At 36.3% G+C, this 18,151-nt stretch overlaps 1 long non-coding RNA gene across 1 annotated transcript; it reads right to left on the minus strand.

Moving 5' to 3' along the window:
- Window positions 1-1,710: 1,710 nt before the first annotated feature.
- Window positions 1,711-17,519, minus strand: LOC103174673. Its single transcript, XR_487369.2, has 3 exons — window positions 17,356-17,519; window positions 6,101-6,233; window positions 1,711-1,771 (listed from the first exon to the last, which is right to left on the minus strand). It is a non-coding gene; the product is annotated as an uncharacterized LOC103174673 (long non-coding RNA).
- Between the last annotated feature and the right edge of the window lie 632 nt (window positions 17,520-18,151).

Raw genomic sequence — 18,151 nt, forward strand, 5'->3', positions numbered from 1 at the left:
GCCTTTTGTCTTTAACAATTCAATATCAGTTCAATACACATATTTCACATATAGTTACATTTTACCTTTTGGATATTGCTATATTCAGTACCTATAAAATATACTATGTATATCCATATTATGATGTACAATTCATAACATAGGGTAAAATGAAATGGTTGAGACACAATGCTATCTATGATTAGGAGTTATAATTTATGAATGTCGTTGCCCTGTATTCTACACAAAAGGCAGCATTGTATTTGTCAAGAATATCCACCTGACAGCAGCTTTGCATGTCTGGCAGCAACTTTTTGGAAACTGAATATAATATAATAAAAATGGTATTCATAAGATTTTACTAAGCAAATTATACCGACGTACAATTTTCTGATACATTTCAGTTAACATTCTTCACATTAACTTTGTTTGAATTCGCAATTTCATAATGAGGGAATGATAAGGCAGTAGATTACCACATATCATTGCCCAAAAGACATTCGTACTGTGTAATGCACCAGTATTACTTATTCCCTTATAATCGTTCATTAAAAACCCATTTAGTAATGCCACAAATAAATGGTGTTTGCTCAAGAGTAGTCGGTATCAGAAAAAAAAACACAAAACATTCAATCGATTCTCTTTTATTGAAACTAAATTCTCACTATAGTGAAAGTCAAAGGGTTAACATTTGATTGTTTTGACATGTAGTGGAAAATAACTCATCGATTAACAGAAGGGCAGTAAAGTGATTATTCTTTCCATGCACTGAATCAATTGCACTTTTGAGTTTTGAGTTAAAATTGAGTTTAATCCAGACCTTGATGAGAAATTGGCTTAAGCGTGTAAAATTTCTTGTGAGGTATGACTAATTACAGGGTGCACATTCTGGAGCAGCAGAAGCATACTGGAATTAAGTTAACCTGCAGAAATATTCCAGGTCTCAAAAGTTTTTTTTTTACAAATTTGCATTAGGGATAAGGATTGAATCGAGTTGAAATTCAATTCAGTAAAGTCAACATTTTGGGCAAATTCAGCCAAGTGTGTGGGTTTAAAATGGTCCCATGTGTACTTAGAAAATAGGTTGTGTTTGTTTCTTTGGAAATTCAGTGTATTGATGTGTTTGATGGCTGGAATCATTTGTGGTCATGCAACCAATTCCTTCGTGGTCAAATGGTCATCATTCTGGCCTGTTGTTTGGTGGTCTATATGTGTCCAATGTTGCATGCATCCAATTTCCCTAGTATCTAGCAGGCACTATTGCTACTGACACAGCAACAATTTGTTTTCATCTTGTACGTGGATTTCTCAAATGTTGCAGGGTTATGAGTATGATACCTAGCTTAACCTGCATATTAATGCAGAAAGAGTACAATGTTAGTGGAGTCCTGTAGCTCAGTGGTTAGAGCACTCGCTTTGCAATCGAGAGACCCAGTTCAATTCCAGGCAGGGCGAAACCTTGGGCAAGTTTCCTTACTCCACACAGAGCCTAATAATAATCCCTCCAAAACCAAAAACAATAATAAAATTGGTCATTTTCAATCTACGACTGTTTGTGGGACATTGCTGTGCGCAATTGACTGCCGAGTTCACCCACAAATATACAGTCAATTCACTTTACAGTGTGTTCTGTGAAGCGCTTTGGGACATCCTCCCGACGTGAAAAGCACTATACCAAATGCAAGGATTATTATTATTATTATTATAATGTTGGTGCTTCCTTAGTTTCAAGGTCATGACTTGTTCCTTTCTTGTTTCATTAGGCAGAGAGTAATGTTCATCCAGCGAGTACCTGATGTAATGAATTTAAGATCATATTATAAAAAAGGGAAGCACTGGGGAAAACATTTACGTAATTTTTTTTGATAACATTTTTAAAGTTTTATGACATTTAGAAGTGTTATTAATGGTCATAATGTTCTTGTTTATCAAGGTGAAGAATGACTGCTGTAGAATGTAATCCCTTTCCATTTTGACCCTAGGAATAGCATGATGTAGTCTTATAACGTGTACAACATGCACCATGTTGGATTACCTTAAGTTATCTCAACAATGTTGTGTCTAAGCCGAGACCGTAGAAGACCTACACCTCAGTATACCGAGATTTATTTAGATTTTTTGAACTGCTTATCCTTAAAATATTTCTGAATGATACTGTCAGAAAGCACCAGTTGTTCTGCATTTAAGGTCAGCAAAGGCAGTGTATTTTGCTCTGGGACCATGCCTAATTGGAATGGAGAAAGCAGCTCAAAATGATTTCATTTACGATCCTTAGCAGTCATCAGGGAAATGCAGGGGCTTTTGTCCTATCTTTCTCAGTTGAATTTGAGCTGACCAGCCTCAGAGGTAAAATAATAGTGTTCTAATTCACTGCACCACTCAGCCCATTGTATGTGTTTGGTTCTTTAGAATAATAGGACCAACACGAGAAATTAAATGCCTAATTGGGTACAATGCTCCACAGTAGCCTAATTGTCGGATTAAAATCCCAACAATATCTACTGAGGTAAAACTACGAGAGCATGTTATAATCAGAAATATTTTTAACATAAAACTTTAATTGTTTTAAGGGTACCACTTGCCCAATATCCTCCCTTTGCAGCAAAATACTATAATTTGCGTAAGTGAAATAAAGGAAGGCAAAAATAATGACATTTAATATAATATTGTATGTACTTACATCAATAAAGTAGTTCAGTCAGCATAGGAAGAAACAGGGATGCATTTAAAGTTTATGTTAAAATGTCACTAACTGCACAGAGTGACCACGTCTTGTCACAGCTATAAACTTTTAGTTTATGTAATAAATCATTCAGAAGGAATAAGATGTCTGCAATAGCAGTTTTAATAGTAACATAAAAAAGACTTCCATTGACTGTATAACAGCTGTGTCACCTGCGCATGGGTGATCCGTTTTTGACACCTTCCCTCAAGAGTATTGCAAGGATAAACATATTCTGTTCAAACGAGTCCAATGACAGCAAAATTGCCTGCTTGTCTCTAAAAAGACTCTAATAATGTGTACCGAGGGAGAGGCGCCTGTTCTGACAGTAGAGTTTTTTCCCCAGTGGAAGTCTGAGAGGTTCAAATTTTCTAGAAACTTTAATCTTCCACAACATAACCGAAATACAAAATACCACAAATCATTACAGCTTGACGAAAAATATTCAGGAATAAAACATGTAAGAAAGAATATATTCACAGTCAAACAAATCCAGTTGTACGTGCAATGACAGTGCACTGGCAATATATAGACTAAGTTAAAAAACCATAATAAAATTCATATCTAAGGACTGACCCTTTTCCCATACTGTAGCCTCTTAAAAATCTAAATGATTACTTTCTTAAGTTTAAACTGAAGTACATAGTTATAATGCTGACTGAAAAATGATGGCTGCCAAGAAGTGTAGTGTTTATAAAGGCTGCTGTCATCTCTGGAGTGCAATTCAAAATCTGCTGACATCTATATCTGCCTGAGGTTTAAGTAAGCAAAACAGGTGGTGTTTAATATTTTCTTTGATGAGTGTAGAATCAGACTCTGAAAACCATTAAAAAAAATTGACATTTTTGCTAAATTAATCATTTAACAAGAAGCAGAGTAAATTACAAAGGCAAAACTGAAGTTTACTTTGATATGTTTTAGAAACAAAGAATTATTAATGATTAAATTCTCCAATGAGAATTATTTCATATTGCAGCAGGGTCAAGTTAAGATGTACTTTATCAGCAGAGCTACAAGATAATTTCCTTCAATACAATGGAAAACACAACAGTTGAGATCAGTTCTAAGATCAAATTGCACATATAAAGTACACAATTATTTAAGATTACATTTTTCACATAAAACTTGTAATGTCTATTTGAGTGATAAGGCGATGACTTCCAATCAAAGCTCTATCGCTGTACAGATCGCTTGCTTTTCTAATAAGACTTGGGACGTGATTTTATATTTTTGTACAGGTGCCAAATCGCTGATTGCATGTTCAATGCTGCCAAATACAGTTGTGCTCCATCATAAAGTGAATTGATACTTTATGAATCATTATTGCAGCATGTTAAAAAATGTCATGTGGAACATTCAGAATAGGTGATTCAATTTACATTGGTAGCCACACATGCTTTAAAGCTGCTACTTATATTTTGGCACAGGAACATAGAGCAGGATGATAGCTGAAGAGGACAACTTATCTTGATAATAATAAATACCCTCAACAACTGCTTACTATTTAATTGCAATTTATACCATGTGGAGTTAAGGGATCTGAACAACGATTTGCTTTGATTTGACTTGCTGGTTGACAATGGAAATGGCTCAGTAGCTCCATGATTGATCCTCCTTCATTGTGGTTGTATTTATGCCAACAGGTTGATAAGCATGTGTCACCAAATTGATAGAACACTGTTGCAGATGGAACATTAATTCATTTGCCTCTAGTCCTGCTCTCTTCCTAGCTTTGGCACATTAAAATCATTGCCATTAAGTTGATTTTTAAACCGCCACACATCAAGCTTCTAAGTAGCTCTTCTGTAACATTTAACAATTCTGCCCATAACTACATCAACAGTTCAATGATATCACAATAGCTAAATCATGAAATAACAGGAAACGGTGAAAACTAAACTAGACCTCGATGCTTGTGACACTGGGTTACGTTTGAAGTGCTACTGATAAGTGCACAAAGTGCGGCTCCATTCAAGATTGAAATTGGTGAGTTGTTCCTCGGTAAATTGAAAAGGTTTGTGATTAATTTTATATGTTTATTCTCAGTCAATCATTACCGGGTACTTCACCCTTCCTGGTTCTGATCCCGGATTGAAGATCATCCCAAGCAACAAAGGGACTAATACCAAGTCAGACATGATGTAAACACACCTGATGGCTTCTCAGCTGCAGAATCCTTCCTTGGCCTATAGAAGTCTGTAACATTAAATACCCATGCCTTGTTCTCGGCACTTAGTGATGAAATTTACAGAAACAGAATATCAGTAGTTGCACAAAACCTTATATTAATGCTAACTCTTAACATCTTAACTTCGCCCACAAAATATACAGTCAATTCACTTTACAGTATATTCTGTGAAGCACTTTGAGATGTCTCGAAGACCTGATAAGGCCCTATATCAAATGCAAGGTTTATTATTATTATTGTTTCACCCCTATTGACATATTTGAGCAAGGTCACTAAAATTAGCAATTTGCAGAATATCTTTTATTTTTAAATTTCATTTGCTGTCAGAATATGTCCCAATAAAATTTTAATAACTGTTCTGCATGTTGTATTTATCAGCGATATACAGGGCCAGAAAATTTCTGTCCATTTGGTTAAGATCCAATCATGAAAAAATATATCCTATTCTGTTATGAATTGATCTTTAAAAGTCCTTTGTCGATTATTTTGTAAATTACAAAAGAACTAGAATTTTATTTTAAGATGTGAGAGAATAATGCAATAAAAAAATAGCACCAGGCAACTGAAGTTTTTTTTTGATTGAATTAGTGAATTTATATCTGAACAAATAATTTCTAAAAGGATGAGGCAAAATTGTACACTGGAGTGACAAGAGATGTGAGGAATCTACAGTTAACAACGTTAAAGGAAAGAACAGCTGAGAAGATTATTGTGAGAAAGGGAATAAAGAGAAACCACTGAGATATGACAGCTAAGGTTGACAGGTGAAAGCAGAAGAAAGGATCTTAAGAAGCTCAAAGCAGTGAATTGTAGTGCCTCACAGAAAAAGATGCTTTTGTGGTTTGTTCAAATTGGAATGATTCTTTTATCATTATATTATTGAACACGGAATTAGGGCTGCTATTTTTATTTTATTTTAATACATATTGGCACATACCGGTAAAGACAGAATTTTTAGAAAAACAATTATTTGGACTGTAAATTGATTTCAAACAATAGATATTGTTCCCATTTGCATGTCACATGCACATTTTATTGCACATGCGATATTCTTTCTTTGTATTTTAATGAAAAACAGTTTTTTTGCACTAACCATATAAAATGGTCCGAGCAAAGAAACACAATACTGGATTATATATGGCTGAAATATGCTGAAATTTGATTTTTTTTAAAAAAAATAGGGCAGGGTGAATTCCACATCAACCACTTACCGATCTGAGATAAATCAAATGGGAATGAACTGAGCAGAAGTTGGGTAAGAAACCATCAATTGAGACTTGTCCAGTCATTATCTGGCATCTCCTGGCAGTCAGATCCAGGCTATGAGCAGGAAATGTGACCTACCTCCAGGTTGCAAGGTGTAAAGCCAGGCAGATGAGATGAAGGCAATAACATGGAAAAAAAAACAAATGGAATAAACTTACTAAACATTCCACAAAGAAATAAGAAGAAAGGAGTTTATATCATACAATTGAAAGTAAAATACAACGTGTGATTCTAGGATTCACAGAAATCTGCAGAGGCCTGAGAGTCAGTCCATTTGCTAGTAAAATTTCTGCCCGCCCACCCCCACTCCCCTTCTGTTGATCCATTTATTATAAATGCCTTAAATTAATCAAAGCAAAAATTCAATATTTTCTTTCCCAACTGCAATAACCACATTTTAAAATGTAAACTGTAATTCTATTATATTTACACCAATTTATCAAAAACAAAATGTAGGAGCCATAATTACAATATATCTCATCTGAGATTTAATTGCACATGATTACTTTTGCAGAATAATCAAACTTATTGACTAGCTATTGTTCTTGTACATTAGAAGAATCTAGGATTAAATATTTTTTAATGTTTTCCTCTACTTTGTGATGTTTTTTTATCAAAGTAGCTATTTTGTTAAGTACAAAATTCTAACAACGCAGTGTTCAGATTCCTTAATGTCTACACACTTTCCATATTCTGTAGTTACATCTTCAATCGTTAAGTGTAGTCAAATGTTCACATGTAAATGTATAGGCCAATGTCCAAATGCATGAATCTCAGTCTCTTTAAAAAATTTACATCCTTGGAACAATCATGTGATTTCCCCAGACCATGCTGCATATAAAGCTTTGTTCTGGAGTTGAATCTCGGTTCTTCAGTAGAGGTAGCAGTGGAAGAGCCTGGGCAGATGCAATGAGCCAAATACATCAAAATGATAAGTTCTTAGTGTTGCAGGTCAGCCAAATAATTGAAGGACATGAGTTAGAGAATATTGTATGTTCAGTTGAATTGTATTCAAAGAATGAGAAAGTCCAACGATTCAGAAACTAATATGATTTCTCTTTGTTCAATCTTTGTTCAATCTTGAATTTGACCAAAATAGTACAACAGAGACAGGAACCTCTAATTTGGGACTGAAGTGTATTTTGTCTTGAATGGCTATATGAAAGCGTTTAGTTACTCATTATCACTTGCTTTCCAAAGATTTGAAAGAAATTCTTCTCAAGTTAGCCTATGAAACGGGCAAAGGATGAGCAAAATAATAGACGACACAAAAATATATTCTATTACCCAATCATCTAACATTTTAGCCAGACAGTCAATGTCCTTAATTCTACCCAGATGGAGAGGAAGAGCTGGACACAACAATGAAAATAACAACAACAAGATTCCATTTATAAAGCGCCTTTCACGTCAGGAGGACGTCCCAAGGCGCTGCACAGTTGGGTCAGGACCCGAGCAGGTCTTGTGGTAGACGCTGGTACCAAATCTACAAAACACAATCACTACACTTTATAGTAAATCCAGCTTTTATGTATATTTTTTGAGACGCTATACCAAATGCAAGGATTAATAAGAACAATTTATCAGCTCTGCATGGAAACGAAGAGTATTGAGATCAACTTCTCCACCCACTCTAGGGGAAATCTACATGGGTCTAACCTGACAAGTGGAGACTGATGGTAGGTCTATCAGCTGCAGGAGGATCTGCAAACAACACAATAATGCTCTTTGAAAGAAATATTGAGGCCAAAACCAAAACAACAAAGAGAAAAACAATACAAGAACTTTGTTTAAAATACTTTTAAAGACAAATGACAATGCAACTGTAAATGCAACTGTAAATTTCTTAAGGATTAACTGAGTAAACAGTAGGTTCAAAGAGCTTTTTCCTGATGTGAAACAATAGAAAGTTTTTTTTTCCAATACCAGAAAAATAACTGAAGTGGCAGAATAGGAGTTTATTTGCAGCATAAACTCAGGAAGGTCAAATGACTTGCATGACTAAAGAGTAATAGTTTCCTGTGATTACCCAAACTGCTAATATAGCAAATTGTTACAATATACACATATATTTATATATGAGAGCAGTTTTACTTCTTTGTAATCTATTCTAGATTGAATTCCTGCAAGAACATCACAAATGTAATGCTTCAATAATTGTTATAAATAATGAATATCATAAATAACTGTTATATTTTTTGCAAAAAAATGGATGGGTGGAAAAGATTGTAATGAAAATAATCAGAGTTCAACAAGCAATTAACTGCTCAACCTTTGCTCTCAGGGTTTATCCCTAGAGCATAGATGACAAGATAGCTTGCTTCAGTAGCACTCTGCTGTCTGTACCTCCAATGTGTTACCTCATAGAGCTTTTGGACTGAATCAGAGTTCAAACATTGACCCAATTTTAATGTAAGTATTTGACTTGGCTGCTCCAATTATGCAGCAAGCTAAACTATAATGTTTAGTTCCCTGACCAGCCTTTTGAATCTATTCCAAATAATCTTTGGCTCCACTTTGAACACAACTAGAAACTGTTCTAAACATAAACTGGCCAGAGCTGGAACCAGCCACAAGGATGAACGAGATACAGTAAAGCAACAGAAATTATTTAAACTCTAACAGATAACCAGCAAAATTAAAGTAAGAATAGAATATTTAAGTAAGAAGAAATATTACATTTATTCCAGCTTCCCACAAGACCCCTCTGAGTCCTTCATGGTGACTATTCAAGGCTTTCCTTCATAATTCCATGATCAAAGTTGTGACTCCATCAGCAGAGAATCTATTAGTCCCTCCATAAACCTTTTGCAACAAAGTGAAGCCCAGTTTGACGAGCCACCTTCCATTGCCACTAAGTCAGAAGAAATCATTTATTGGAAATTAGGGAAACGTAATGATTAGGAATTATCTGAAAATTATTAATAAGCTCATTGTAAATGTTAGAATTGGCAAGAAAATTGAGGAAGGGAATTCAGTAGCTTTCAGAACTGATTAATAAATAATTTGTTTGCTAACTGATTTGTATTCAATTTAAAGTGGCCAATTATGTCCATTTTGTCTAGTGTCTGGTGGCTACTGAAAAGACTGAAACATGTATAATACAGCATTTTATCAAAACTGTGTCAACAATAATCATCATAAAGAAACTCATAATAACCATATTCCACTCCACTAAAGTGTGGCATCATTCTTATTAGTTATTACATGTTACATTGATCACAGCAATCATGACTTGACGTGCAACCTCATAAAGGCTTGCTGTCATCTTGGATAAGTCATTTATAAATGTAATGTAACATTATGACTATTACATTTGATTGGTGTTAAAACACCTCAGGATTTTAATAAAGTTGCATTAAATGTACTGTTAAGATGTCATTATTATTTTCACTATACACTAGCTCAGAAACAATGTTTGAGGCTCCCCTAATGACTAAGTTGATAATGTCAATTCTCACCAAGCAACACAGCTCCTGGGAAGTCATAGGTTCTATTCTCAATCTGTGCTTTGTTAACTGAAGGGTGCAGAATTAGCTTCAGACTATGAAAGACAAATCAACTAGGGTTGTGGATCCTTATCTAGAGGATGTGGTCTCTGAGCATTCAACCCACTGCTGTATTCAAAATGAAATAGATTGTTTTATGGAAACTAAGGTAGGAGAAAAAGCTTGGAAGACAAAGCTTATTTATATGGTGATCTTTAAGTATGTTATTCCAATGATGAATGGACATTCATATAATAGGCAAAGTGATGAGTCTTGGAAGGTTGTTAAGGGTCAGCAAGAAAAAAGCCAATTATTGAAATAGAGGCATAATAATGTATTATTAAGAGAACAAACACGTCAGATAGATTTAAAGCATTCGAGGATGTTAAGAGAGAAGTTAAGGTTGATATTCAGGGATTCAGAATAAAGAGACAAAAGGTTTACACAGAGACTATATAAGTACATGGCAATATAGAAACAAGAAATGCAACAGAGTCCATCCTGCTCACCTCCTGAACCAGATTCTGTTTCAGAATCTGATCGTTTTTGCGTTTTTTTTCTTGTCCTAATTAATATTGTTCTAATCCCTGCTGCATCAAGAATTGATCCAGTTCTCTTTAGAATTGATTCACTACCAATTGCACAAGAGAGCAGTCTAGTCCACAAGTCAACAGAAATATGAAGAAATCGTTCCTGAAGTTTAGTTCGCTGCTGCTTTAACACATGAATGTAACAATGAAAAAAGGGAATACAGCTCATTTAATCACTCAAAATATGATCCAACCATTTTTCTACAGTACTTATAATAGCTGTCAACTGACTCTCATTCACTGTTTCTCTTTACAAAATACCTCAACATCACTTCATTGATTCTGTTCATTATTTTTCAAAGTTGGATTATGTCTCTCCTTAACCTTTATTCCAGCAAGGATAGATTTACCTTCCTCAGCTTCTCTCTCAGATAACAAGGTTTTAAGCAAAGTAGTATCAAGAATGTCTACTGCAAAATAAGCAATCGTTCAATTAGATGCACTCGTGGAGAAGTGTGTTGAGTGGATCAGGTAAATGATTCAGTTTGATATTTACCAAATGCTGAAGTGAATATGACAGACTGTTATCATAAAAGGTGCTGTAAAGGAGACTGATAGTTATTATGGTAAATGGCAGAGACAGTATGCAACTGTAGGTTTTAAAACAATAAGAACATTGTTATGTAGTTGCAGGACTGAAGTGTACTTGATATAAATTAGTGATATCATTACTTTAATGTTGCAATGCCACAGAGAAGAATAATTAAATAAAGAAGGAATGGGAAGAAAGGAATGGGGTAGACTGAAACTGTAATTTGTTTTAGAGATGCCACGTATGACTTAATAGGGATGGACTTATGTGAAAAACATGAGGCTAAAATACTAGAAAATTAGAGCAGCACTTGTTTGATGTAATTGCAAAATGTTTAAATAAGAAATTGAGGAGAAAAAATCATTAGATGAAGAATGATGAGAAATAAAAATAAATATAAAAATAAATAATTTATGAACCAGTTGCATATTGAGAACATTTTTTTTGGGGGGGGTCAGACAAATGTCTAACATATGTGGAAATGTATCTCCATACCTAAGTTTATTCAAACTAAACTGAGAGTTCTATAATATTTAAGCCATCTTCCCATGGAAATGTTCCTGTGCCTTGAATGTGTATTCTCCCCTGTTGGATGCTCTCTGCTTACTTAATTCCACAGAGTATGAGGGGCAGCTTGGCTAGAGCCAAGATTTGGGGCCCCCAGAATGTGGATTAGGGTCTGCTGGAGTTTATCCGGCTAAAACCGCAAAGCTTGTTATTGTGAGCACGTTTCCTGTTGCTTGTTCACCTAGGACCACCCTAAGCATTAGGGTTTTGGCTTGCAGGTTCAACAGGAGCTTAGTGGGAAGATCCCTGCCACTCCTCTGCCCGCGCAAAGTTCTTCCAGTGAGCAAGGGAGAAAGAGGAGTCAATATCAAGGATGAGGAGGAGAAGGAGAAGAAAACTAGAAAAGAATTGGCAACAAAAAAAGGTCTTTCACTGCAGTCAGAGACCAGTGACCTGTGCAATGTGAACAAATTGGCTGCTTCTGCCCACTCAAATGCGTTGCAAACAGACAGTATAATTGTGGCTGCCTTCTCACATCATTGTTTAAATAATACAACTGAGACATAAGAAATAAGGTACTGCAGCTTGAGGATTATATGTGGAATCAGAAAAGGCAGATATAATTGGCCAGGCAGATATCTGATTAAAACTGAAGGGCACACATTGTATGTAGCCAAGTTTAAGATATTTAAAAAGAGCAACAAATTAAATTAGTGGGAGGAGCGTTACTGTTGTCAAGTGGGCCCTCACCATTCCTGATTTTTAGCACTAAGTAAGTGGAGGTCTGAGTCAATTTGGATAGAAATCTGACATCATGAGAATGAAGCTAACAGCTGGAACTTCTACAGACAAATGGACAAAAGGAGGAAATTGATACAGGTTTGGTCATACAAGTACATTAGGAAAAAAATCATAAAAACATTTATGGACCTTGGTTATTATTTTGAAAGAATTTCCTACCTCACCCACTACTCCTTACAGGGATATGTTGCCATTGCCAGCTGATTTTAAGTATTTATTGACCCCCTGTCCCCTCATTGTGACAAATTCACATCTTGGTTAAATAATACAGGAAGAAATGTGAGGACTCTTCTAATTGTAATCAATGTGCTGCATCCAAATGCCTTCTCTCACCCCCATTAGTATGCGGGTAGTTCAATATAGACGCCCATCTACTATTAGACTGCAGCAGTCAAATTACCCACGCTGTAATCAAAGTACTTTGCCTCAGTACTCCCGTCATGACCAAGTGGGTAAAGGCATTTTCCCCTCCATTATGCCAGAGGTCACAAGTTCAAATTCTGGTCACTATCCAGTAAATTCTATAGAAAAGCGTGCGGATGTTAGTGATGAATGGATCAGCTCAGTTTCGATGCCTCATGATTGAGTTCCCAGTTAACACTTACAACTCATACATAAAGAATGACCGTTTGAGTGAGATTCTGAAGCGCAGAGGGTGCCCTAGAACTTCCCAAAAAATTATTGAATAATCCATTTGGGTAGCATTTTCATATATGTGTGTGCTGTAATCTGGAATGACCATGAATGGATTAAGGAACAAAGGATCAACTGTTATTCTTAGAAGGATTGCTTGGAAATGGCATCAAGCAACGCAAAAGGAAGGATAGTGAGGTGGGAAATTATGCCAGGGCAATTTCATACATCTCCTGGTCATCAGAACAAGAATGGCTTTGGAAGAGGCCTGGCTCTGAGTGCCACCTCTCTCCCCTTTTATTCTGGGAATGATTTTGTGTAACATGGCTGTGGGGAACCGAGAAATAGCAAGCAGGAAAAATAACTTACAGCCTGAAGAAGAAAAGAGGAAAAAATGTAATCATTATTGGAAGTTGAACCAAATTCTGGGCAAAAAATAAATCCTAAATTGAATTTTATTGCAATTTCTATCTTCTAACTCCTGCACACTTCTTACTATGGTGCAGCATTACAGAAAACAGGGACGTCTTCCTGCCGATATTTCTCCTAAATGTTTTATGTCTTTCATTTTTACTTCTAATAAAATAGAATTATACAACACAGAGAATAATCAGAATAGCTTGCAGGATACAATGAAATGTGAAGAGCGTCACCCTGCATTAGACACACGAACCTTTTAGCACTCATGGAGCGTTTCAGTATTACTAAAAAGGGAAATCAGTTTTACGTAGCTTAATTCATCTGTGGTTTTGCCTTCTCAAAATTAACAACATCCATTTACTGCACAATCATTTGAAATGCAAAGCACATTGTCATTAGTTATGTATGCATTCCATACTTTACACCGCACAGTGATGCTGCATTTTCCCCATTTCACTTCAGCAGGAGACTATCACAACCAACGGGGTAGTAGGTGTCCTAAAATGTCTTAATTCAGAAAATAAAAGAGTGTTAACTGAGTCTGATTAGCTCCATTTATCTCTAATTAATTACCTTTACCTAATTAGACACCCTGTTTCCAGTAGACATGGAGTCAAGTAGACTAGATTATTAGTGTACTCATTGTGCCTTTACAAAATCCTGAAATTAATGAAACGTGCAAAAGAATCTGCAGTTTTAATTGCACAGGTGTTGCCTTATGGCAAAGCTTTATCATCTGATTGCACCAAGGGATTATTAGTGGCTTTTTATATAGAGTATGAGCCTGTGAAATGTACCTCAGCAACAGCTCATTAGTTTAGGGTTGTTACTGTATTATTTATTGCATTCGGCTTTCACCATTATCGAGATTGATTCATCGACCTGCATGGTTTTCTGTTCTCCACATAGAGTAAAAAAAACCTTTGAGTGTTGTTTTGAATTCACAAATAAATAAATGTTCTTGTCTAGTGCTAACCAATTCTCTTGCTGTTGTAAATGATGCATAATAGTATTTGGCTAATTCAGTTGTCAGAGCAGATTAAATAATTCACGAAAGGTAGATTGACTGTAAATAGAAGGCATCAGATTCTGACCCAATGTAAGGTAAAATTTATGAAACCACTGAACCTTTTCTAGTGTCTTTACCTATATCAGAAAAACTAACATAAAGCACACCCTTCAATCTTTCAGTTGCCACTAAATAACTGTCCTCCACCACCTTTCCTCCCACCTTTAAGGTTCTGTCCTTGACTGGTTCAGGACCTACCTTTCACACCGCCTGCACTTCATCGCGGCAAATGGCTTCTACTCCAGTCCCCGCACTGTCTCGTGCGGTGTTCCTCAGGGTTCTGTCCTCGGTCCCCTCCTCTTCACCCTCTACATGCTCCCCCTTGGTGACGTCATCCGTAAATTTCCACATGTATGCGGATGACACCCAACTCTACCTCTCTGCTTCCACCCTGAACTCAAGGACTACTGGCATTCTGACCGACTGCCTGTCTGACATCAAGTCCTGGATGAGGGCCAACTTTCTCCAACTCAACGTCAGCAAGACCGAGGCCCTCCTGATTGGCTCGCGCCAGGACCTCCGCACCTCAGGTGTTGGCAGCATCAACCTCCACAGCTGCACACTCAACCTCACTGAGCCAGTCAGGAATCTGGGTATCTTGTTTGACCCTGAACTGTCCTTTCTCCCCCATATTCGGGTCATGACCGGCACTGCCTACCACCACCTCCGCAACGTTGCCAGATTCCGCCACTGCCTCACCCCTCACCCGAAACCCTCATCCACGCATTCGTCACATCAAAGCTCGATTACTGGAACTCCTTCCTCATCGGCCTTCCCAACTCTTCCCTTCACAAGTTCAAATATCCCTGAATTGGCACATTTTGTGTTATTTAAATGACCTGGGAGAGACCTAAAATGGCAGCTTGTGACTAATAATGTTTTATAATGCAATGGTTTCACTTTAAACTTCAGCTTTATTTCAGAGGAATAACTTGAAAATGTAGTTATTAGGTTACAGGAAGGAATTGTGCTGGTATTAACTTCTTCCATTGAACAAGTGCAAGTGTAAGATGCATTTTTTTTGCTTCCTCATATGTCCATCATATTTTAAAAAGATTACTCATTCATGCTTTTGATTGTTCACATGATTTAAATTATCTGTTATGTAAGTACAATATTAATAAGTTAAGTTGTTGAAACATGATAGCTGAAGTTGTTTTTCTTGGTAAAATGATTGAGAAGGGAAAGGGTAATAATATGACTAAGGAAATCTAAAGATGTGAGAGCTAATTATGAATATCAACTGAACCCAGAGAAAGAAAAACTGACTTTAACTCTAGCTGTATATAGTGTCTGAATCACTTAATCACTAAATTAAGTTGCTTTGTGGACTGGGGATGCTGCTACAACTGTAGTGCCATTTATTTGTGAGAGAGATCAGTGCATCAAGTACTGCAACATAATGAGTGCCATTCTCGTGGATACAATAGTAGAGATTGTTTTTTTACAAAATGAGAAACGAGAAGAAACCGGTATCATTTGCTCCTATGAAATTTTAGTATTTTGCTGTTTATAATCAATTCCTTTGATGTAACAGCTTTGTTCAGTGTCAGAAAGATGAATGTTGTACTAAAAATATATTTAAGGATATAATAATGGTTGAGCATACCTGCCCTAAAGAATAACAGTATTACAGCATGTGCCACAGTATAATATTTTTTTCCCAGAAGAATCCTGAAGAATTATACATACAGTATACATTTTAAGTTAGTTATAACACAGTGTGGATATTTCTATTATATGTATGGTTATGCCTGTTGAGAGACAGAAGCAAACAACAATTGTATTAAACACAAAAAATATCTGTTTGAATGTAATTGATTGGAAACACGATGATGGGAGCCATATTCCAGCTTTGGGCATTAAGGTACTTAAGACTGTTATGCGCTGTTAAATTTACCATCCAATCACAAAGGCTATAAATTTCAACACAAAGCATTTTCATTTATTACAGCAGATAAGTTGAGACATCTAGTCAAAATTTATTTGGAATTATTCAAATATACTGCCTCAACAAGCAGACAAGCCACTTGATGTATGCTAATGTATATGTCATCAAACCCTGGTGGCAGCAAAAGACAAAAGTGAACAGTAAGGTTGATGTGCATAGATGACCATGGCCAAGGAGCAGAGGCTAAACTGTTTACTTTGGTGGAATAATTCATTGAATCAAAAGGAACAATTCCAGCAACCTTAAAACACAACCCTCTGATATCCCACAAGTATTGAAAATTCTGCAAGCTTCACAGGATTGCGGTAAACAGATTAATTGCATCACACAGATCACAAAGAGAAAAATGGGAAAGTATTCTTTTTTAAAAAAAAATCCACCAAATGTCCAAAACAAAAAACTGCCAAGGGAAAAAAACAGGTTGGTCTGAATGCACAATCACCAAACAATACTATCAACTCATCAAGGGAGATAATCATACCCTCAGAGTCTGAAAAATCTGGTAACAGTGAATTAATAGTGTTTTAAAAATAATCTTCTTCACAGTCCAAATGGTTTAGAAAACATCTTCATATTGTGTGTCTCTCAGTTTGTTAATATACGTTTATAAAGCCATCAGTCTGTTTGAATACCATGTTCTGTCCCTATTCTTCAAGTACACTTGACTGTATAAATTACTTGTGCCTCTCTGGTACTTTCAGGAGTCCTTCTGCATTTCTAGGGCACATTTACTCCAAAGCCATTATTGGAACAAAGTCCTTTATGTATTCACAGAGGAGTTGGCTTCATCTAGCTCTGTTCCATCCAACTCTGTGACTGCAACCATGTGTCAGGAGGATAATGAAGAGGCCCAGGAGTATGTTGACTATCGATAATAACCATTAAAGATGCCCCACCTGGGACCTAAGTCCACATTATCTCCCGAGCAATGGTAAGAGCATTACCTGTCACAGGACCCTCCACTGACCATTCTCTGGGCTCTGCTGTACAAACTGATGTACAAGTAGAAGGAATGCTGATGCACTCTAGGGGGTACATAATCCACACAATGTGTGTGCCCTTCAATAATACAACCACCATCCCAGAGCCTGCTGAAGAAGGAGCCTGCGGATGGAGGAGGGTGTGCCCTTATGGCCAACTTGCATAATACCAGGTAATTGATTGGGCATAGCTGGCAGAGCAGATTGACCCTCTTATCAATTTGCTCACCAAACCAGTGTAAGACCAAAACCGTTCTTCAAGGTGCTCCAGACTGTTGCTTTTCATAGCTACTCAAGTCCTCAGAAGGTTCTTCCAATGAGGAATTGGTGCAATCAGTTAAGGCTGTAATGGACCATAATCTAGATTACAATTCCATGAATAATTCTTCCAATGCAGTGAACCTCCAACTGACATTATTTTGTGAATCTGCGAATGAAATAAAGTTATCTAATTTCAGTACACGGTACATGCTATGACAGTTTAATTCATTGATAAAATATATACATTTTCATATATAAATCTCCTATCATTACACCTATTGTCTCAGCACGGAAAGGAATTATAATGACATTGAAAATATTGCAACACTTGTATACTTTGTTAAAGAAGATCATTTTTCTTTACAGTTATTGCCTCTATGTTGAAGACAACTATGCTGATTTGTATACTAATTTAAAAGTGCAAGTGGTATGGTCTTTACGTGTAATATTTTTTCTGCTTCTTGAAGTATTACATGTTAGTTTTCTCACTTATGTCTCCACTGTTGTTTAATCCAACTCCATGCCAATTTTTGATTCCCATTTCATATGTAGAGTGAAAGCTTTGAGCTTGTCACCTGTTCTCCCTCTGGGGTGCAACTGTTAACAGTTTCTGGAATGTTCAGTCACATATGACGTTCTTTTATCCTCTGGGTCCTGCTGTCATTGATATATTCATTGGAAAAGTCTCTCGGATGCAACTGCAACATTTACATGGTAAAATTACTGCCTCCATTATAATACTGCTATTGCTTCCATTTCCAATC

The sequence above is a fragment of the Callorhinchus milii genome, unplaced genomic scaffold (assembly GCF_018977255.1).
Source record: "Callorhinchus milii isolate IMCB2004 unplaced genomic scaffold, IMCB_Cmil_1.0 Scaffold5, whole genome shotgun sequence".
In the NCBI taxonomy this organism is placed as follows: domain Eukaryota; kingdom Metazoa; phylum Chordata; class Chondrichthyes; order Chimaeriformes; family Callorhinchidae; genus Callorhinchus; species Callorhinchus milii.